Genomic DNA, 24,398 nt, shown 5'->3' with positions numbered 1-24,398 from the left:
GATTGTGCAGTCCAATAGAGCTGTGCAGGCTGCCACAAATAGTGACATACAGAGTTCTTATCAAAGTAAAAGGGTGTACACTGAATCCAGAGGACAACTGATCCTTTTCACCCTTATACTGAAAGAAAATCAATGTATGCAAACAAGCATAATAAGATACAGATCTGGAAGTCTGCATAAAATGGTAAAACATGATAGTAAGATGAAAGCAAGTCATGCCAAATCACAAGTAGCTGTGGCAGCAAGGATAAAGCTATCCTCCCTAATGCAATACTGGATCAACCCTATTAAGATGTCCCAAGCAAAGCACTGATTTCTGGAGGTAAAAGACTGCAAGTATTTGACTGTAAGTATTTGAGAAAACAAAATACTGCTGGAAAAGTCTGTAGCCAGTGGATTCACTATACTCAGTACAGCCTTTCTTCAAAATAATATTCTTTCCTAATAAAAGGAAAATTAACTGCTTTGTGGACTCTGCACTGACTTCAGTGTTTCACTCCATGCAAACTTGATTAATCACATTTTCTGGACTGAAAAATGAAAGTCATAGAAGCTAGATTTTAATCACATAAATTATTATTTCTGTATTTAACATCTACATTTATAATTACAGCTTAGATTAACAAATTTGATTAAAAAAAAAAAAAAAAAAGGTAAAAGACACTATAATAACTGTACAGTAAAGCTTTTATAAAAGTATCTCCCAGCTGGAATCTATCAAGACGAAGATCTCAGAATTGGGCCCAAATGCAATTTTTGTACAATTTCAAACTGATTAAAACAACAAAGAACCTAGCAATAAATTGATTCCATTTTACTCATATTAATCATAATTTAAACGTGGTAATGGTGCTACAGCCATGAATGATAAGAGAACCACATATACAAGTTATCTTCATCAGAATAGAATCATAATTATGCAGACCTTCTAGATACCAGTAAGAGGAGACTGCCTGTGACATACACTACTATTGCTACTACTAATAGTAACACGTACCATGCTTCATCAAAGTCAACAGGCAACAGTAATTTGAGTCTCTTTAAAAAGCTCTCATTACATCCTGCAGTTTGGTTTAATTTGTATCATGTATGGTCTTCAGTATGACACCTTGTATATGACTGGCTATAATCTTAATATAATTCTCAGCACAACTTATCTACAAACCAGAAAGTGCCTTATTCTTATTTTATATATTTAGGAATTGAAGTACAGAGAAAACAACTGCTTTACAAAGAATACTCCAAAATTATTTCAGAGCAAAGAAATAAAAGTAGGATAATATTAGTATCTAAAATACTGGACCATTTTCTTCAAGACCTTTTCCACTGTTTATTATTAGAGCTGAAGTGGAGGGAAAGGAAAAAATTATAATTCACCTAAAAAATAAAATAAATTGTCGTTCTAATTTTAAATGCAAGTTTCTTAAAAAATACAAAAAGAAAAAACGAAAACCAAGCAAACACAACAAGGTGCAGCAGTTAAAAGACCAATTATTATGAGCACATCTACATTTATTTCCCCCTACTACATTACGTAGTGCTTTTTTGTTCTTGTCTCCATATGTTTTGCTCTTCTCTCCAGCATTTTGGGTGGTCATTCCTAGAATAGGATGTTTTTGCTAGAGTTGAATTATCTTTCTTATGGGAGAACATTCAGTAACAAAATCACAAATCAGAAGTGAAAATCTTCTACAAAATGAAATTGCATCTGCCAAAACGGTGCTAGTCAGGTTATCGAGATACCACCCTCTCATCCAATTCAAATATGTCATCCTGATTTCTGTCTTTTAACCTTGGTTTATAAAATAAAATAACATGATTTCTCTCAAAAATATTTTTGTCATGAATGATAAATGTATTCCATTTAAAAAAAGTCAGACTGCTATATTTTGGCAACACTGAGCTGGTTGTTATTGTAGACAAAATGTTATTGAATAGCATGTTTCTTGAGATATTTAGATTTAAAACAATATTCCCATGTTTTCTTGCTAACACTTTAAAAAAAAAATCAAATAATGACAATAATTTTTTGTTTTGTTTTGTTTTGGGTTTTTTTTTTGTGATTCCTTCTCCAGGTCAGCTATACATACTTGGATGAACTCAAACTTTACCTTTATATTCAGAACTATTTTGAAGGCTTTTGATGAGCTGCTTCTACAACCACCTGTGAAGTCATTTCAAGGAACTTAGCTGCAAAACTGAACTGAGTCATGTTAGTGTGATGTGCTACATTCTTCCAGCTTTCAGACTGTTATTTTTGCATGATACTCATTACATCAATGACCAGCTGTTTCAAAGGTAGTATGACATCTTACATGGCTTTCTCTGCGTCCTTTAGGAGATTAAGATTACTGTTTTTCCAAGGATAGTTAAATATTTATAGTTTAATAAAGGGACCAATTTGCCCTCACAGAAAATAATCAATGATTATAAGACAGTAATACATGACAAGAAACATTGGTTTTGAGCACCACTTGCAAGTGTTTGAAATGTGTGGTCAGTTTCCTGCTGTTGCCATTGCATGCATCGAAGACACCAAAATATTGACAGGAATGATAAAAAGCAATATAATAGAAAATACCACAGACAGGTTATTATGTTTTTGCACAGGTACAAATTAATTTCTCCTTTGACAGCAAGTGTATACTAATTTCATGGATTTTTTGTTCCTCTGGAAATTATATAACATTTAACTTGTTAGTTAATTATATTTGTAGTTGCAGAGAGTTCATTCAAGATCCAGTTCTTGTTCTACTGCTGCCTAGCAGGAAGGTTAAGATAAAGGAAACACAGAAGTCTTACAAAGATTGCAATTCAAAAGAAAGAAAATACATAGGGGGTTTTTTTAATAAAGACTCAGTTCTAGGGCTGAAATGTGAATAAAAGTTTGCTGAAGGAAAGAGGCATGAATTTGGAACTACCTAAATTTGGCATCTTAACTAATAAAGAACCATGCTGAAGCTGCAACTTTTCAAAGTAGAACTACACTTCAGGTGCCTTTATTGGAAGAACTCTATCCATTTTTAGTGCGATTTATACATCACCTAATGCCAGTTGCCAGGAATGGCATTTCAAAATTATTTAATTCTTTCAACTGGTCTTCCTTGCAGCAGGAATTCCCACCTCCATCACAGACTGATATTCATATTGCGAACTTTTATTCAGTGCTCCACCTGTGACATGTGACATGAGATCAGTATTAAGATGAGCAGTTCTGTCTGTAGTTTACCTTAGTGTTGCAATCAAACTGTGTGTGGTAGTTTTAAGCCCTGCCAGGACCGGACACCACGTTGCCGTTGTCCTTCCCCCACCCTTGGACACAAGTGAGGCACAGACCCCTGGATAAAATAAGAAGTAATTTAATACAACAGTGTAATAAACAATCTGAACAACAACAGTAGCAATGATAACAACCAAAAAAAAGTAATAACAGTAAACAAGACAAAAAATATACAGAGAAATACCGCAATGGACACAGCCAGCCCGCACACCTGCTTCCTGCAACCAAAGCCACAAAGGAAAGCTTCAAATGCTGCTGTGATGCTAGAATGGTATGAATAACCCAGCTGGAGACCCCTTCCCCCTCTCTGCTGGGGAAACTTAACCCTATCCTAGCTGAACCATGACATAATCCACCCCTTTATTCTATACCATCTGCACCATGTCCAGCTGCTATTTAGCAGTTAACAATAACAAAACAACAGTTAACAAAGGCACAGCGTAATTCATGGCATGTTCTCACCCAGAAGCAACTCCCCCTGTGGTACGCATCCGCATCTAGAGCACATGGAGGTTTTGACTGAGCCGGGCCAGCTCGACTGGCAGATCCTCTTGTGTTGACTAGCCAGGTGGCCTTTGCTAGATGCATGTCCCAGTCTTTGAAGGTCCCACCTCTCAGTGCTTTCAATGTGGTTTTTAACAGTCCATTATAGCGCTCAATCTTCCCAGAGGCTGATGCGTGGTAGGGGATATGGGAGACCCACTCGATGCCGTGTTCTTCTGCCCAGGCATTTATGAGGTTGTTTTGGAAATGGGTCCCGTTGTCTGACTCAATTCTCTCTGGGGTGCCATGTCGCCACGGGACATGGGTTTCAAGGCCCAGTATGGTGTTTTGGGCAGTGGCGTGGGGTGCTGGGTAAGCTTCCAGCCATCCAGCGGTTACTTCCACCATTGTGAGCACGTGGTGCTTCCTGTGGCAGGTCTGTGGCAGTGTGATGTAGTCGATCTGCCAGGCCTCTCCATATCTGTATTTCAGCCATCACTCTCCATTTCGCTGGGGCTTCACCCGCTTGGCATGTTTGATTGCAGCACACATCTCCCATCCATGGATGATATCTGAAATGGTGTCAACAGTGAGGTCCACCCCTCGATCTCTAGCCCACCTGTATGTTGCATCTCTACCTTGGTGGCCCGAGGTCTCATGGGCCCACCGGGCTATGAACAGTTCACCTTTGCGCTTCCAGTCCAAGTCCACCTGAGCCCCTCTAATCTTAGCAGCTTGGTCTGCCTGCTGGTTGTGTCGATGTTCATCAGTGGTCTGACTCTTGGGTACATGGGCATCCACATGGCGCACCTTCAAAACGAGGTTTTCCACACAGGCTGCAATATCCTGCCACACCTCAGCAGCCCAAACGATTTTACCCTTACATTGCCAGTTGCTCTGTTTCCATTGCTGCAGCCATTTCTACAAGGTAATTGCCACCGCCCACGAATCCTCTGCGAACTGGCTCGATTCACCCTGTCCCTCAGCAGCTTCAGTGACCCGTCGTGTGGGACTCCATACAGCAGCCTTCCACCGTCGATGTTTTCCCACAATGCGACAAGACCCATCAATGAACAGGGCATATCGCTTCTCCTCATCCAGCAGCTCGTTATATGGTGGGGTCTCCTTAGCATGTGTCACCTCCTGCTCTTGTGACATCCCTGAATCTTTGCTCTCTGGCCAGTTCGTAATCACCTCTAGTATCCCTGGGCGGCTGGGGTTACCTATTCGAGCCCGTTGTGTTATCAACGCAACCCATTTACTCCACGTGGCATCGGTGGCATGATGTGTGGAGGAAGCCTTTCCTTTGAACATCCACCCAAGCACCAGCAGTCGAGGTGCCAGGAGGAGCAGTGTTTCAGTGCTGAACACTTCTGAGGCAGCCCGAACTCCTTTGTACGCTGCCAGTATCTCCTTCTCAGTTGCTGTATAATTAGCTTCAGAGCCTTTGTATCCCCGGCTCCAAAAGCCTAGAGGTCGGCCTCGGGTTTCCCCAGGAGCTCTCTGCCAGAGGCTCCGGGTAGGGCCATTCTCCCCGGCTGCGGTGTAGAGCATGTTCTTAACCTCCTGCCCTTCCCGGACTGGCCCGAGGGCTACTGCTTGGGCAATCTGCCCTTAATTTGTTCATAGGATTGTTGTTGCTCAGGGTCCCATTCAAAATCGTTCTTCTCACGGGTTACGTGGTAGAGAGGGCTCACAATCAGGCTGTAGTTCGGGATGTGCATCCTCCAGAATCCAACAGCACCCAGGAAAGACGAAGTCTCCTTTTTAGAGGGTGGTGGGCCATGGCTGTTATCTCATTTATTACTTCCATTGGGATGTGACGACACCCATCTTGCCATTTTATTCCTAGGAATTGAATTGCCTTTGCAGGCCCCTTAACTTTCTTTTGCTTAATGGCAAAGCCGGCCTTCAGGAGGATTTCAATTATCTTCTTCCCTTTCTCAAAGACTTCCTCAGCTGTGTCCCCCCATGCAATGATGTCATCAATGTACTGCAGGTGTTCTGGAGCCCCACCTTTCTCCAGTGCAGTATGGACCAGTCCATGGCAAATGGTGGAGCTGTGGTTCTACCCCTGGGGCAATCGATTCCAGGTGTACTGGATGCCTCGCCAAGAGAACGCAAACTGTGGCGTGCACTCTGGCGCTATCGGAATGGAGAAGAACGCGTTAGCAATGTCAATTGTGGCGTCCCACTTGGCTGCCTTCGACTCCAGTTCATACTGGAGCTCTAGCATGTCCGGCACTGCAGCACTCATTGCTGGCGTTACTTCATTCAGGCCACGGTAGTCCACAGTTTGCCTCCACTCGCCTTAATGCTTTCTCACTGGCCCTATAGGGCTGTTGAAGGGTGAGTGAGTTTTGCTGATCACCTTCTGGCTTTCTAGTTGACGGATCAGCTGATGGATGGGGACCAGGGAATCTCAGTTGGTGCGGTACTGCCGCCAGTGCACCGTCCTGGTAGCAATCGGCACTCGCTGCTCCTCAACCTTAAGCCGCCCCACCACTGAGGGATCCTCTGAGAGGCCGGGTAAGGTGGACAACTGTTCAACCTCCTCCAGGGCAGCTACACCAAAAGCCCACTGGCACCCTTTTGGGTCTTTGAAGTACCCTCTCCTGAGGTAGTCTATGCCGAGGATGCACGGGGCATCTGGGCCAGTCACAATGGGGTGCTTATGCCAGTCCTTCCCAGTCAGGCTCACTTCAGCTTCCAATAGGGTCAGCTGTTGGGATCCCCCTGTCACTCCGGAGATGCAAACGGATTCAACCCCACTGTAGCTCGATGGCATCAGGGTGCACTGTGCGCCAGTGTCCACCAAAGCCTTATACTCTTGTGGGTCTGACGTGCCAGGCCATCGGATCCACAGTGTCCAGTAAATCCGATTATCCCTTTCCTCCACCTGGCTGGAGGCAGGGCCCCTCTATTCCTGCTCATTATCACTCAGTTCTTGTAAGAATGATTTACTGGTCCCCTCAAGAGTGTCAGACATAACGCTGGCCATTCTGTTCTGTCTGGGGGATTTCTGACTGGACACTGGAGCTGCGCTCTACTTGGAGGACTCCCCTTTTGTGATGGTCTTCCCTTTCAGCTGCTCTACTCGTGCAGCTAGGGCAGCAGTGGGATGTCCATCCCACCTCCTCATGTTTTCTTCATGGTCAAGGAGGAAAAACCACAGGATGCCTGGTGGTGTGTGCCTTCTGCTGCCTTTCTCTTGGGTAGGGAAACGTTTACTTCTAATGGCTGAGACATCAGCCCATACAGGTGGAATGTAGGACATGTCCTCTTCCATTTTCTGGACCCTCTGAGACAGTTCCTCCACAGCTGAGAACCAGGAATGTTGAGATGAAGGGAGATTTCCCTCATATTACTGGAGCTTGCCAACCACTCCACCCACTGTTAGAGTGTGGGTGTCTGTCCACCAGGACACTATTGCCAGTGCTTTCGAGTGTGCTTCTGGTGCACTTTTCAGGAACTTTCACCACATCAGGTGTGTGCAAGGGGCCTGATCTGGGTCCATGGGTCACTGCTCATCATTCAGATCACCATAGATCATCTCAAACACAGCCAGTTCCCTGAGATTCTGAAGGTCTTTCTCAATGTTGGTCCATTTGCTTAGCTGACATAGGATATCATGCCTCTCCCTTACACTGAGCAGGAGTAGCTTCCAAAGGCTGAGGGTTTGAGTCTGTTTCCCTATTTCCCTGTCAATGCCAGCATTCTTGGCCAGAGATCCCAGCTGCTTGGCCTCTCTCCCCTCCATCTCAAAAGCACTGGCTCCATTGTCCCAGCATCGGAGCAGCCAGGTACAAATCTGCTCGCCTCCCAGGCGGCCAAAATCTCTCCACATATCTCGCAGATGAGTTGGGGATAGAGATCAGACAATCACCTCTGGCTCTTCCTCCTGTTTCTGTGCTGGGCCTGGCTCATCCCCATCCCCTACTTTGCAAACTGACTTTCTGGTATATTTCTGTATCGGGGCGACTGATTCCGGCAGTAGCTGGCTCACTGGCTCAGCTGCTGTGCCGGTGGAGGTGACTGATACTGACTCTTCCTGTCCCCCTGGCCCAGATACTGTACCAGTAAGTTCACTCTGAGGTTCTGTATCCTTTTCTCCCCCTTGAGGGCAGTGGGTGGTATTAAAGAGGACACGGTAGGCATGGGCAAGTCCCCAACACATTGCAGCTATTTGTGTCTCCTGGGTTTTGCCAGACTGGTAACACACCCTTTCTAAGCACTCCGCCAGTTTATCAGGGGTCTGCATTTGTTCAGGAGTGGAATTCCAAAGCACTGGAGGTGCCCACCGACTCAGGCCTTTGCCTATCTTTTCCCACACCCCTTGCCACTCACTATTATCTGACCTCGGGGCAGGTTTCCGTGCACTGCTATTGTTAGAGAAGTGCCGCATGGCCCAAAACAAGATCTGGCAGGCATTCAGAAAGCATTTTGCAGCAAACACACTTGCCTGCAGGCTTCAAGGATAATTGAAACTCCCAAAAAACAGAGGATCTCTTCCCCTGGCTCACCCATAGAGGGGGTGAGACCCCTAACAAAAGCCCAAAAGGCAAACAGGTACCGGCCTGCCCCACCCCCCCTGCGATACAAAGGCATTATAAGCATTCAATAGCCCGTATAACAACATAAGACCCTTTATACATTTTCCACTGACAACAAACACCAGCACTAGGAACACACAGAGGATATAAGGAATAATCCAGGCCCACCACTCAAGCAAGTGGGCCAGCACTGCAAACATTTTCTTATTACACATTACAAATACAAACAGAAAAAAAATGCACCCAACAGATTGCTCTAACACACTCTGGTCAGGGGCTGTCCCTTTTTGAGCCTTATTTCAACCTTCTTGTGCCCCGTGCTGGTGAGCCAAAGAAAGCTGTGGTGGTTTAGGCCCTGCCAGGACAGGAAACCACATTGCCGTTGTCCCTTCCCTACCCTCAGACCAATTAAGGCACAAACCCCGGGGTTGAAACAAGGGGAAATTTAATACAACAGTGTAATAAACAATCTGAACAACAACAATAGCAATAATAACAACAATAAACATTAGTAACAGTAAACAACACAAAAGATATACAGGGAGATACTGCAATGGACACAACCAGCCTGTCGCACGCACTTCCCATGACGAAAGCCACAAAGGAAAGCTTCCTGTGCTGCCGCGCCGGACCTGATGCCAGCATGGTATGAATAACCCGGCTGGAGATCCCTTCCCCCTCTCTCTCTGCTGGGGAAACTTAACCCTATCCTAGCTGAACCAGGACACTGCGTAACACTCCAGTGACATATGTACCCACTGATCACATAGACGTCTTCAGCTGCCTATGTTCTGCCTTGTCCTTTAAACGAGTTTGCCATTTCTGTTTGTTTTTGTGTCATTTCTTCCAACAGAATATGTCTCATTATTTTTCTAGTTTCAACAAATTTCTAACAGTCACAAAAGCTTAGTTATTTAGCTGGTTTTAGACCCATTCCAAAGTCACAGTTGTGATGTCCCTACACGCCCCTATAAATGACACTAGGTGCTGGGGCACTGTTGAGGACTAATTCTATTCCCCTGGTGTTGCTAAACTTCAGCAGCATCTGAAAGTCAAGCATATGTCTGTACAATTTGTTAAAACAATCAGTTTTAACAGATGCTGTGCTTTTCTGTGCATTAAGTGATGCCACGATCCTGTGTAAAATCAATTCTACAGAATTTTGTATATCCTTTTCCCTCTTAGACATGGTTGAAAATTTTTTGTACTGTGTCCACCTGCACACTAGCTATAAGCTGTTCTTGAAGGAAAGTCATTCAAACCCAGTTCAAGTGGGGTACATCAATACTGAAGAGTAGTTTATCTTTACTCACATTTCATCGCAAACTTGTCCTCTAGTGATACGGTTTTATTTCTCTCTCCCTCTAATGTCTCTAAATATTCCCATGACTGTTCATTAGTGATTAATTTTGAAATATTTTAGCAACTCAGTCTTCCTACATAATTTAATTTTGAAATATTTTAGCAACTCAGACTTCCTACATAATTTAAATTTAAGCGCCCTCACAACTTTTTTACATTCTCTTTTTTCTTATAAGATATGAAATCGAATCTGGCAAAGTTCATATTGGCCAGCAACAGCTATTTCTGTTTCTGTCACCTCTTAACAATGTGTGGTAAGTAAAGCCTTTCCATCAATGTTAATTATGTGTGACTGTGAATTATTGTACTAGAAGTTTACAGGGTTTATTTCACACTTACAATAGAAAGGATATAATTTCATTTAAAAATGTAAGACTTTAATTCACAATAAATAACATTGATGAACGAGAGATGTGGAACCTTCTCCTGGTAAGAGTAATGTATATAGAAAAGTCACAAATTAGTTTCTCTGAGATCCGTAGAATTATTCCAGATTTAGTCCACTTTTATGAGAGTGGAAATAGACAACACATAAACCAAAACATTTCCAGTGCAGGGTACTCAATACAGCTCAGTTCACCTAGCCGGTGAATGGATATTTTTGGTGCCCCAGGTACATTTGCAGACCATCTGAGTCTGGTTATATTTTTGGCTTTATTTCTGTATAGTAAGCAACTTTACTACCAAAAAAACAACCTTGTTAATTAACAAAGTCTGTAATAACATCTGGTTATCAGTTGGTAGGCGCAACATCACACAGATGTAATTCTGCTTCATTCTGCTCATAGAATACATCATTAAGAGTGAATCCTACTTATGACACTCAGGGATAAAATACACACTTAAATTTTTATCTATTCTAAATGAATTCTATTCACTTGTTTGATTAACAAATTATATTTATCAATAAGAGAGACTACTACGCATACATAATTTAACCTAAGGAAATTGGAACTAATTGCTTTGCTTTGCTATGGCCAGCATCTCAGAACCATTTGCATGTGCCTGGAGGTGTTTTATAAAAAACAAGGGTTCACAGAAAAGAGACAGCAATACAGGTGTCTTCTCCAAAACTCATCTGCATAGAAGTGACTTAATGCAAGAATATGAGTGCAGAACAAAATAGGATAAAAGTTGCAAAGAAATGGTTACCTAAAGATCTACTAGACCTACGATATCCATTGCAAACCATGCACAGTCCAAGGTCTTGTGGCCTAAAGCCAAAGTACCTGGAAAAAAAAAAAAATCATATGGGTAAAATAGACTATACAAGTTACTGTTTTTCTTTAGAATACAAGGAAGTATGAATAAAAGTGTTTATGGTGTTCTGAAATAAAAAGCCTCAAAAAAGGCTTTGTTTTTTTTCAAAAGCTAACAGTGACAGCACTGCTGAAGCAGTGAAGAGAAAGCTAACGAACCTCTGAGAAGAACAAGTATTGAATTGCTATATAGTGTCTGAAGGTGAATAGAGGGCTTGATTACAAATTGGAGTTTTGAAGGGCACAGTGAACAATCCTGTATGGACGCAATAGAGACATTTATGTGAATCCAGACAAGTTAGTTCTTTTTGGATTTTAGGAAAAAATGAGAAAAGATTATGAAATGTTTTGTCCTAGAATAAGAAAATTCTGAAAGACAAGAGACTTTTTAATGTGAGCAATGGGTTTATTATCCTGAAAGAGTTAAACTTCTACAGTTGCCTAGTGAACATATGTGTCAGCAGAGGTAAATAACCATCTCCCGATGTCAAATGAAGACCAGACCTCAACAGTGCTATAATTAAGTTCATAGTGATGGGTTTTCTACTTTTTATTTTTGCTGGTTTTCCTAGTTTTCTTTTGTACATTTGTAAATGAGAAATAGTATATAAGAGAAATCAGCATGAGGAAGTGGTTACATAGTGAACTCTTTTGAAAGACTGTTATTGCCACATAGGATAGATTGAGATATCTTGTGACAACACCTGTGGAAAAGGTGTCCATTTGCAATAAGGAAAGTGAGTTTTCAGTTTAAAATGGGTTTACCACTGAGGAGAAAATAACCATGACACTCTATGAACTTTGTTACTGGAATATTTGTACACTTCACTGTTACTAAAGTACTTACCCTCACAGTACCTCTGTGAGGCAAGGAACAACTGCAAACTACATCTTTCACAAAGGGAACTGAGACACTGCAGGACTGTAAGCAATTTGCCCATAGTCACACAGGATTCATATGATGGTACAAGGAGCTGAACCTTTGTTTGTCAACCCAATCAACATTTTAAAAACACTAGGCTGCCTGCCTTACCTCTCTAGGCCTCTAGCCAAAACTCAAAATGAACTCCACTGGGGACTTTTTGTAAACTGCTCAGATTAAGTTTTCCTTCCAGGTATTCTTTCTTTACAGGCAGTGGGAGGTGAGTAAAAGGTAGCAAATAAAATTAAAATATAAATATATAATATTTAATATAATATAAATTATATATATATAATTATATAATAATATAATAATAAATTATATAAATATATAATTTATATAATATAAAATATAATGTATTTTAAATGTATGAGTTAAAGGAGCCGTATAAATACAGAAGTTCTGTGTACCAAGTTTCCTTAGGTTACTAACCATACATTTAGGAAGCCTCTTCTCTAAAGGTCTTTAGGTCAGTTTTATACGATATCTCAGATTATATTTAAAAAAAACCAACACAAAAAACGACACACACAAAAAACCCTACTCTAAAACTATACAAAAAACAGAGGACCTGGGACTCAGCTTTGGTGTACACCCTGTAGTTGTGTTACAGACATGGCTCTTTGCAAAAAAGATAAAACAACCTAATTCTGCTGTTGACATGCTTTCCCCAAAATCGCATTTTTAGGTACTATTACTTGAACACTGGAGGTTTGAATTCAGCCGGCAGCCAGACACCATGTGGCCGGCCCTTCACCTCCCCCTCCCTGCTCTGGTCAGATAGGGGAGGGACAAAAGAAGACAATTCATGGGTTAAGTAACAAGAAAAAAATTATTAAGTATAACAAGAGAACAAGAGTAACAACAGTGAGTTCAAAAAGAAAACGGGTAAAAGGCAACAGTGGCTTAATGAACTCGGCGACCGCTCCCCACATCAACAAAAGCGACCGACCAGCAGACAGCTGTGCCTGAGAGAGCCCCAGAGCGAGACCGCTCACCTGGGCATGGCATCACATGGTATGAAATACTCCAATGAAAATTAACCCATCCTGGTTGAAACCAGGACAGACACTAAGAATTCTGCTTTTGATTGGGAGTACTGGCATGTGGCTGGTTTTGAGTGACATGTAAGAGGCATGTGACAGGTAAGAGGGGGAAAATCTTGGTTCTTGTCTAAGTTGAACGGACACTAACATGATTTGGGCTATGCAGTTAGCTAGTATCAGCTGTGAGCTTCTGGTCAGGATAAGAATTCTCTTCATTAGTGTAGTATCTTTCTAATGTTATTTATCACCCTAGCTCTAACCGCATTCCCTGAAGACAGTAGTTCCAGGAATAATGGAAGAGTTCAGTTCAAATGTACTACTCCTGGCAAGGCTGTGACAGCATGGTATGTGTATATACATCACTGCCTCTGTTTATACAGGAAAATATGACTTTAAGTATACTTATCTCTTAGGAAGGCTGGAAGCTTTTATTCCAGAAGTATATACAACTAGTATCACTCTAGAAGTTCAAGGCAAGGAATAAAAAATTTGAACTAATTCTATAAATCCAGGTCATATTTTCTATATGACAAATAACCATTATCTATCTCATGTTAAGTGAGTGTTTAAAAATGTAGAAGTCAAAATAACTGAAAAACTGAATCTTTTATTACAGAAGTCATCATGACAGCTCATCCCTCTCAGGTATCAGAGAGCCCTAAATTTCCAAAGCCAATTCATTCTGGAATGAAAAAAGTTCTAAAAATATATAAAACTCATATTCTCTTTTCAAGTGATTCCACACTCTGAAGCTGCATCTTATATGTTGGGTGTTTTTTAGTTTAACGAACTACTCACTATATTTTTTTTTTAATCTATACTCTACATTGAAAAACAATGCTAAGAATTATACTATACAATCCTACCTATTCCAGAAGAAAAATCAGTTGAGTGCTGATGGCATACTTTTGCTTCTTTCTGAAAAATAAATACTAGTTAGAAAACTGATTATTAGCCTGCATATCAAATTACTCAGACATCTTGGAGTTTTTCTAAGATTAATTCCTTGAAAATGAATTCATCAAATCATTTTTAAAAAATATTAGTATTGAAAATTTATTCCTGTCTTAAACTCCTTGGTGGATTGTATCTCTCTGAATTTATTAATGGTTTCTTAAGAATATTTCATAAAACTGAGATTCGCCATTTTTAAGAATCTCTTCTGTGGATTTTAAATTCATGATACTGCCACAATACACTGGAGATAATCCGTAACACTGATTTTGTTCGAAGCACTGCTTGCTTCCATTGTTCTTTAGAAGTGTGTGCAGCATGCCATGCACAAAAATGGTTTCCCTTTGAGCATTTGTTTTCCATCATCACGCATTCCTATTTTAACAAAGAAAATCAAGAAAAAAAAAGTCTTTATATGTTGACATACATAATGCAGTGAGGTCCAAGTGGCACATTTTCTCTCTCAAAATGGACAAAAATACCTTTTAGTCAGAAGTGTTCCACTCCTTTCTTTCTGTGCCACTTACACATTTCAGTCTGTGACCTCTTTTTATGTTCCATCTTTCAGGAAGAGGAGTAGGACGTTTTGGCACAGAATGACAGAATGAGTGACACTGCTCAACTTCACTAGGCGTCAACAACAGTTGCTTTTCATCAGCCACGGGCAGCATCAGGATCATCAGCATAAGCAAGCTGTTCTCCCAGGGATTTAGTGGTGTGTCATGTGGTAAACTGCTTCTCTACCCAGCTTTAACATGGTGGTGGAGATTGCTGCCTGCTGTTGAGTTCACTATTACACCATACCAGGATTTACTCAAAGAGCTCATCAAAGCCTGAGGAGGTTGCAAATATCAGGGAAGGGGGGTTTTTTGACCTATAGATATATCAAAAATATCATAAAAGGGAATAATATTGTCTTGTCATATCTAAGTGTTAATGAACAAGCAAATCTGTTGAAAATACTAGATCTCTTAAACTAAATTACTTGGAACTGAAGCTTGTATACTTGCACTGCCAATTCTCCCCTCACTTTGTGAGGGATCATCTTGGAAAGGGGCTGAGCGGGTGATACCGGCTGGTGAGCAATTGCATTGTGGATCACTTGATTTATATATTTGTTCTATTAGTATTGCAGTTGTCATTGTTCTATTCTTGTGTTGTTCTATTAAACTGTCCTTATCTCAACCCATGAAGTTTCGTATTGTTTTTTTCCTTATGATTCTCCTCCCCATCCAACCATGAGGAGTAAGCAAGCAGCCATGTGGTGCTTTGTTGCCAGCTGGTCCTAAGCCACAACACTAGTTAATTGCAGATCTATTCTGGCTGCCTGGTAAGTGTGTGGACAACTTCAGTCGAGCTGTGATGTGAACTCTTTCTTACCTGGACATGGGTCTTGAGGGATTGTAGTCTAGGGAAGAAAAATTATATATAAAAACCTGGGGTTTAAGTTCTTTTGTAAGTAGACAAAGGGGTTTAAAATAACAACATTTTCCTTAACTCTTAATTATAATATTATATATACAGATCAGATTTTTCCTAACAATATATACAAGTATGAAAAAATAGAAGACTGCTTCCCACCAAAATATCTGGCACATCCAAAGGACAGAGGAAATTGCTATAAGAATGTCTCTCTTTTCTTCTGCTTATATGCCTGTACAAGGGGTGCCTCTTTGATTTATATCCCCTTGGTCAGAATATGGAATTGAACCTCTCGTGTTCAGTAGCTGATCAAGAGCTACCAACATAAGAGGGCATGCCAGTCCTTACTCCCCAGAAAACCGTCACTTCTACAGCCTTATTAAAATTAAACTTGATTAAGATTGAATTTAGCACTTGATGAGGAAATCTGCTTGTTGTTCAGTCTTAAAGACAAAATAAACATGTACTTGAATTTTAAAAGTAGCTCATTTTCTTGTAATTATAATGCAACCAGGAGGTATGATTTTTGTTTTATGGTTATCTTTTTTACAACACAAACAATTCAAAATATTAACATTATTCTTAAACTCTAAACACAAGGATGGGTAAGGAATATTATACACTTACTAAACAAGGTAGATTTTCCCACTTTCCTTTATGAGAAATTATGTTTGGAATTCGCCTCTTGTATTTCAAGAAGATGCTTTTTTAACTGCCATAACCCATGAGAGATAAGAGCTCACAAGCTAAATAAAAATATTCTCGATCTCTACACCACTATTCTAAATTCTGGAGATTAATTTTATCACTCAACTGCCAAATAATACAATGTCTTTTAATGTCACTGAACCTACTCAAAACAGTGTTTTCTCACATTTTAGACTGAATGTTTTCATCCTTTAAAAATATACATACAGACATTCAGAATCAAAGCATACTTGCAATTTCACTATAAAGACTTCCTGCTACGTTGACAAACCAATGATAAAACAACTCAGTGATCCTCAGTTCACTCATCCTGTATCACAGAAAATCTCCAAGACAGAGTGACCACCAAGAAACCTTACCTATTGCAACAGGAAAAATAACCTGACTGGGTTGGTGGGGAGTATAACCAGTCCATGGGTAGTCTCCTGCTGTCAGTACAATCTGACTGGTCTTCAGAATGGTGAGTACTGGAATATCAGGCACTAGGATTGTGGGCAAATAATGGTGAATGAAAGACACTACCCTCAAGTTCTTACCCTAAAGTTCTACTCTAAGCAAAGTCCATTTAGACCAGATCATTGATTCTTATGTTAGTTTAAAAACAAGCAGGTCACAGAAGACCAGTATTCTTTTGTGTGTGTGTGTATATGTGTATATATACATGTGCATAGACACTATGGCTGAAAATTGATGAGAACCACTATAACAGAAATTGTATCAGTAAAGCTATGATGAATGATTGGAGGTTAAAAAAATCATTGCTTTCTGTAGCTTTTAAGTCATATCTGACATCTAAGTTGTTCTAATTTTGTTCCAACAGTAGAGTAGATATACAGAGTCAGAGTAGATCAGGGTCTCTACGTCAGACCAGGATCCACGTCACTAGAGTGGAATTTCTTCACTACAAATCAATACAGAAAAGTTCATGATTTTCACCATTTGGTTCACTCTCATACAATTCCTAGATAAGTAAAGAAAATTACTTCATTATGATCATATTGCTGACATTTTTGCTGTATGTTGTGGTTCAAACCCAGAAGGTAACTGTGCACCACACAGCCATTCACTTACCCCTTCCCCTCAGGAATGGGAAGGAGAAAATAAAGTAAAAGGCTCTGGAATCAAGATAAGGAGAGGGAGGGATATCTCACCCCTTATGGTCACTGGCAAAAGACAGACATGTTAGGGGAAGAGAAAAAAGAACATCACTTTAATTCAAATACAATAAATAACAACACTTAACAGAGTAGGACAATGAGAAACGTTGCCACATCTTATAAGCACCTTTCCCCATGTCCTACTTCTTCCAGAGCTCAGTTTTATTCACGATCTCTCTATCTCCTCCTCCAGAGTGGCACAGGGGTCATGGAATGGGGGTTGCAGTCAGTCCTACTGCTCCTTCCTCCTCAGGCTGAGAGGATGGGGAACTCCTTGCAATCTCTCCTCCTCCAGTATGGTATCCCTCTCATGGGAGACAGTCCTCACAAACATTCTCTGGCATGAGTCCTCACAGGCTGCAGCTGTTCCATTGCTGCTCTGGCATGGGTCACCCCAATGTGTTGCAGTCCTCCCAGTTCCAAACTACAACAGCGGGGACTTCTTACCACAGAATCCTGGCCTTCTTCTGGTACAGTCCCCTTCGGTGTGGGGTCCTCCACAGGCTGCAGGTCAGCATCTTTTCCACCATGGACTTCCATGGTTGCAGGGATGTGGCCTGACATCTCAACACACAATACAGCAAGGGGTGTCTGTTCCACATACCTCCCCCCTTCCTCCTCTTTCTTCCACTGATCTTGGTGTTCACATAGGTGACCTCCTCCACTCCTTCTCCCAGGTTCTCCTTCTTAAATACATTATCACAGAGACACAACCACAGTCACTAATTGGCTTGGCCTTGGACAGAGACAGGTCTGACTTTGATCCAGGGGAGCTTCAAGAAGCTTTTCACAGGGAGCCACTGCTGTAGCCCCCTGCCCTGCTACCAAAAAAACCTGCCACAGAAACCTAGCATACTGTATCAGTTAATCTCAGAAAGAATCCCTGATCGTGGTGATGTTCCTTCTGTGATTTATGAAAAGAAAATCAGCTCCTGAAAAAAGCAGGGCATTTAAAGCTCTTTTCATTTTTTAATTGAAGAAGGAAACTGACATTAGAGGAGCTAGGAAGATTTCACACCTAGAATTCCACAGGCAATTGCTATGTTTTAAATGACAAAGAAAGACCAAGTGACGTGATTCATTTCACTATGGAGCACCTACCTCCAGCAGTGTTCACATAGGCGATAGGATAAATCGAGCAGGTGCTTTTTCTTTCTTTAAGAAAGAATTCATAAATGGGCTACTTGAGAAAGTGAACAATATTCTTGGGCTGGTATAGTCTTGTTAACGATCACTATGTAACAGCAGCCTAGGCGTAGATACCCCCACACTTCTATGGAAAACGATTGGTGATTCATCTTAGTAAAAGCAGGAGCAAAATTAGAATAGAGTGGGAACAATCATATGGAATAGTCACTGTCTGGTTTATACTAATATGCAGCAGTATTAAAATATGATATAGCTGAAGCTCATTTGTTCACACCGCCTCACCCATGTCGTCATCATTCTCAATCTTAATAGCCACCAGCACATGATATTTAAGTCATATCTGTAAAATAGTACTTGAAGAAATTCTCCCAAGTAATCTCCCCTTCTGAAGCAATCACTGAATCTGAGATAGATAAATGTGCAGAAGTGTTATAGATGCTTTGTGCCTGTTTGTATTCATTCTGGTCCTTTCCCTGATCACTGCCTAACTCAAAATATCCTGCAATCCTGCTTTTAGTTGGATTCATAGTTTTCTCCTATAAAATGTATTTTTCCAAAACTGATCTTCTACAAGACAACTTCTATTGCTTATACTTGAATAATATTGTTTATCCAGTCATTTGTAGGAATCAATGTACAATTTTATGTCTTTAGACATTATCTGCACAACATCAGTCTGTCTAACTCATAATCGCAGTTTTCTCTTGGATATCTGAGTAATCATTTGAAAAATCTCCCTAAAGTGATTAATTTTAAAATCATTTTGTGATTAGATTGGAAAAACATGGAATTCTAAATAAAATCATGTTTTGAGGTGTATATATCTGTGGAGAATTAGATATTCCATGCAGCCATCAGAAGAGATTTTATTTTCCAAGAGGCCACAAATGAGAGGGAGTGAGAAAAAGAGGAAGTGAGAAAGAAAGGGAGGGAAGGAAGGAAGGAAGGAAGGAAGGAAGGAAGGAAGGAAGGAAGGAAGGAAGGAAGGAAGGAAGGAAGGAAGGAAGGAAGGAAGGAAGGAAGGAAGGAAGGAAGGAAGGAAGGAAGGAAGGAAGGAAGGAAGGAAGGAAGGAAGGGGAAAGGGGAGTATTCTTCAAAATGCATTAAAAATAATTATTTCTTTGGGCTTCAAGCAGCTTCAAAAAATAACCCTAGAGGGAGTTAGAGTAAGGGAAGAAAGAACTAACTGGAGCTTGTCAGTCATCTGTGGGTTCACAAGACAGAAATCTGGTTTAGATGTTACTGTATGTGAAAGTAGGATCCTTTAGAAACATTCATTAACATTGTAAAACTGGTCTTCAGATGTGTAAATGTGTATAAGTATGAATATTCTGTTCTCCAAATCTGACTGAATGCCCACATACATTGTCAAGCACACAAAAAGTCTGCCAGATTCCATATTGTATCAGTTGTACATGTAACTATTAGTATTATTAGTTAGGGTTGCTGGCAGAAATGGAGCAATCCAACAAAAGGTTGACTGTGCAACATATTTAGACCAGACAGCATGGAAAATCCTAACAAAAAGCTCTTCAAATAAACAAATGTGACAGGGGGGTTAAGACTGTTGTCTTTTCTCAAGTGAGTGTAGACTAGTAGACTCTCTTCCCTGAGGAAACGTTCAGTATACAAACAAAAAGGGGAAGGGTCTCTGAGGTCTCTCTTGTGGCCCACCAAACACAGAGTCAGCAGACACTTGCAAGCTGCAGTCTGCTTTACCTCTGTGGGAGCTTTCCTGGAGTGAGGGATGCTAGAAGGAATGCAAAGACACTGGCCTAGCTACAGCCCCTGATCAACACTAGGGGAGAAAAGTGGTCAGCTCTCTCCCCAGTGAGCTGAGTGACTCCTGGTACACTCCCTGGGGAAGCTCCCAGTTCCAATTAGTTCACGGTCAAGACAAGGCTCTGGAGTTAAATGTTTGAGCAATATGGAGGAAATTCATCCCTGGTTTGGCACAGTATCATTTTATTTCAGTCTCTAGCAGGGACAGCAGAGGATTAATTTACAGTCTGAAGGCCAGAGTCACAAGAAGAAAAGACAGAAACATTCTAGAAAATTTGTTTTCCTCATCTTTTCCTCCTTAAGGAAGAGTTGCTTCTTCAGGTTGTACAGAAAAATATGAGATTTTTCTGTACCTGTTGGATCCAGTCATGTCTGATAATATGAAAGTAGTTTTTGTGGAATAAAATAAAACCTGCTGTATCTGACCCCTATAAGCAAAAACATGGGGCTTCCATGGCTTCTGTAACTTTAAATACACATGAAAGTGTCATAACATAAAAGCATAAAAGTAGGAGTAAGGAAATCATGTTTCCAAAGGGAACTACTTCTCAATATGTTGTTTGCATACATAGCACGATGGTCAAAAGTAAAGCTGATGAGAAAATTGAATACCTTCTTTACAGTTTTCAAACACTATACTTAGTTCTAGCATTTAAAAGCAAAACACTTTGTTTTTATTTAGACTTCTGTAGGTCAGAATATTTTAGTACTATATAAGCACTTGAGTAAAAATTATGAATAAAGCAAATAAATAAATGACCATGTGTCAAAAGAAACTATAACTTTAATGCTATTCATGAGATGAGAATGTTGAAACAATTTTAGATTTATTACGTATGAAATTTTTCTTTTAAATAAACTGTTATTTGAAAAAAAATGAAAAATATTAAAAGTGCAATTTAAAAATACTTTCTAAAAAAAGATTTACAGCTTCATCTTTCAAGTTCCATTGTACCAAAATAATTCAGTTAAATATTCTCACCATGTGTTCAAATGTGCCAGAAACACATTTGACATGCTAGTGTAATACTTCTTTGAAAAGTTTTCTCTATGTCTATTCCCTCATACACCATGGCATAATATTCAGACCTATGAAAACTGAAAAGGTAAGATACTATACTATACTACGTCACACAATCACATGAATCTATCAAGTAAGGAAAACCTAGCTGTGCATATTAATTTACTTTATTTGAGCTGGACATGAGGATCTGAACTATTGAGAGGAACTCAAGTAAAAAGAAAGTTTACCTAATAAAAATACTTTATAATTGGAATAAAACTAAATAAAATTCTCTAGACCAATTTTTTTGTTAAATGCCATTTTAGTATTTAGCTAGGCACAAAGCCAAATTTTTTTCTCTGCAAAACCTTGTGTTCTAATTTATTCAGATACAGTTGAGTGTTTTACAGTGATGGGCATTATTAGGACATTTTTACAGCGTTTCAAGGAGATGCAAATGTCATCAGAAGCAGGTTAGTATGCCTACTTAAAACCCATTGGAACTTTTGGGCCTGGCACATTCATAGGTTTTGCACTCAGGAGGACTAGCTAATGGGGAGTCTGGTAGTTCATGAAGTTCCTCCAGGATCGTGATGTGTGCTGGGTGCACCACCATTAGGTCATAGCAAGAGCAACCCCTAGGCAGGACACAGTGCACAGGAGGAGGTACGGGCCCTCCTGTAGCCACTGTCAATTGCAGCCTGCTGTCTTCCGCAACTGTCAACTCCCGCATCTTTAATTATGAACTGACAGTTTCTTCAGAGTTCACTAACTTATGGAAATGGTTTAGACCAAAATACCAAACTGGAAATTATAAATATATCAGCTTATCCAAAAACTTACCCAGTTTTTGAATTGGATGCAATAGAGGCCTGATCAGTGCGTGTTTCATGCCTCCCAGATGCCTGCACCATGACAGAGGATGAAGGATGAGCACTCTTTCCACCTGCTAGGTAACTGTCTTGCTCATAGGTGTGCAGGTTACTGAGTTAATGAATTAATAAAGTAACAAATTAAAGAATTCATGTTAGGCTAGTGTGCACAAAGAAGATTGACCCTCTGTTTGATTTGCTAATCAATTAAAGCTTAATTTACAAAACCGATTTATATGTAAATTTGAAATATCCAAGCTGACCATGACAAGATATCTAGAGAAACTAGAACTAGCCAAAAGCCCTTATAACACCCTGAAACACTTGTGAGAGGAGCTCCATGTACTTGTGTGCTGTTGCCAGTAACATGAATGAGCAGCTCACAAGTCTCACTAAGTCAAGTATCATCTCCCATTACTAGCAGATTATGGAAACCATAAACAGTAATGTATTCAATCCATTTTGCATGTTACTTATAAACGTATGCAAAGACACCATCTCTGTTTTAGGAAGTCTGTCATGGGGTGTGGCATATGCTGAACAAATATTACTGTGTACTTGCCTTGTTTTCACCATCTTCTCTACAGAGTATAAAATAGGGTAATAGGACTTTTGTCTGACCCTGTAAGACCTATCATGTTTATATTCTTCTATAAACAGATTAATGACTTAATTGTCCTGAAAAAAAAAATAAATTTAAAAAATCAAAATGGAAACTTAATGTTTCCTTTGCATTTGGTCAGATGATTTTAAGGCATGACTGGATATAGATACTTGCTTTAGCTGGTAAACAGGGACATTTCCCTCTGGTGCATTTATTTTCTAGCAACCTTATTTGCCTCTTAACAGTGAAAATATAAAACACAGTATGTCATCAGAGATGCAAACTTTGTAGTTATATGCATTTCACTAGGAAATTACATCACACCTTAGATAGAAGACACTGATAAGATCACTTACAGCCCATTCTTTATGACCCAGTCTTTTAATTGGATAAACCCATTTGAAATGGAACAGACCCTCGTAGTGTTGATTCACTGTTGCTGGGAAGGCTTACTCTAAAGCAAAGGATTAAAAGTTAGATGTTTAAATGAGGAAAGAAGTAATAGTTTTACAAACTTTCATTGAGTGCCTTCTAAATTCTGAGACAGAATATCCTCTGTGGTTATTTCTTTCATACAGATACATGTACAAGATATATCTGAGAAAAAAAAAAAAAAAAAGTGGAAAAAATATTTGAGTATTAGTGCATTATTGGGTTACATCACAGATAAGACAGTACTGTTCAAAGAAAATAAAATTGATACTATTTTTCTCCATCCCCATTGTAACTTTTGCTCCACACTTACTACTGTGATTAGAATTTTTGAGTGAAATCCAATCTGTATAGAAGTCTTTCAAATGGCATTCAAGCATTTAATGAACTGATCAGAATGAGTTTAACAAGTCCTTCATGAGGCATACAGCCTCTGATTACAATGAAATGATTCCAGCACATCCCTGGTGTATGACAGACTCTTTGAGCAACAGAAATTAAACTGCTTGAATACACTGCAGATGCAATGAGGTGCTTCTTCAAGCACAGTCATGGGGTCCCCCACAGGATGTAAATCTGTATCTACTCCACTGTAGACCTCCATGGGGGCACCACAGTTACAGGAGAGTCTCTGCATCAGCTCACCTTCTACTGCTTCCTCCTCTGTTCTTCCACCAACCTCAGTGTTCTCTCATAAGATCTCCTTGCAGCTTCTCACAAATCCTCCCAGGTTTCCTTTCTTAAATATGTTATCACAGAGGCACAGCTAACTGTCCCAGCCTTGGTGTAAATATAGGTCTGACTTGGAGCCAGGTGAACTTCGAGAAGCTTCTCACAGGGGCCACCACTGTGGATCCCTCTCCTGTTACCAAAAAACCTCCACTACTCACTCAAAACAGGACAGTACTCCATTATCTCTTTAGAACCTTGTACTATGACATTGTCTCTTCTTTCTAAATTCAGACTATGCAGACACTTATACAAACATAATTTTAAAATAGATTTACTCAAAACAGAAAATCATGTTCCGGTATATAGTTACTTGGATTATCAGAACTGAGTGTAGCATTTGGGGCTATATTGCACAGCTGATACTAACCATGTGTTTTAAGAATGTTTGCCTTATGTGCACAATGTAGTTGGAATTCAAATCAAATTCCTCTGCAACTTCTTCTTGGAAATTGAGAATCATTCCACTATGAGTACAAACAATAGACTTTCCTATATTTTCTAATTTATTTTTTAATTTAAATGAGTCAGATAATGTCCAAATTACTTCCTTTCAAAGTCTATGTTAATTCTGGTTTCCTATATTGAATATCATGATAGATTAAATTATGGTCCAGATTTTTAAATATATGGGTTCAATTTAATTATAGTGACTTACTACATTGTATATGAAATAATACA

Source organism: Athene noctua, chromosome Z (genome assembly GCF_965140245.1).
Source record: "Athene noctua chromosome Z, bAthNoc1.hap1.1, whole genome shotgun sequence".
NCBI lineage: Eukaryota > Metazoa > Chordata > Aves > Strigiformes > Strigidae > Athene > Athene noctua.
Note: the sequence above shows the minus strand (reverse complement) of the source record.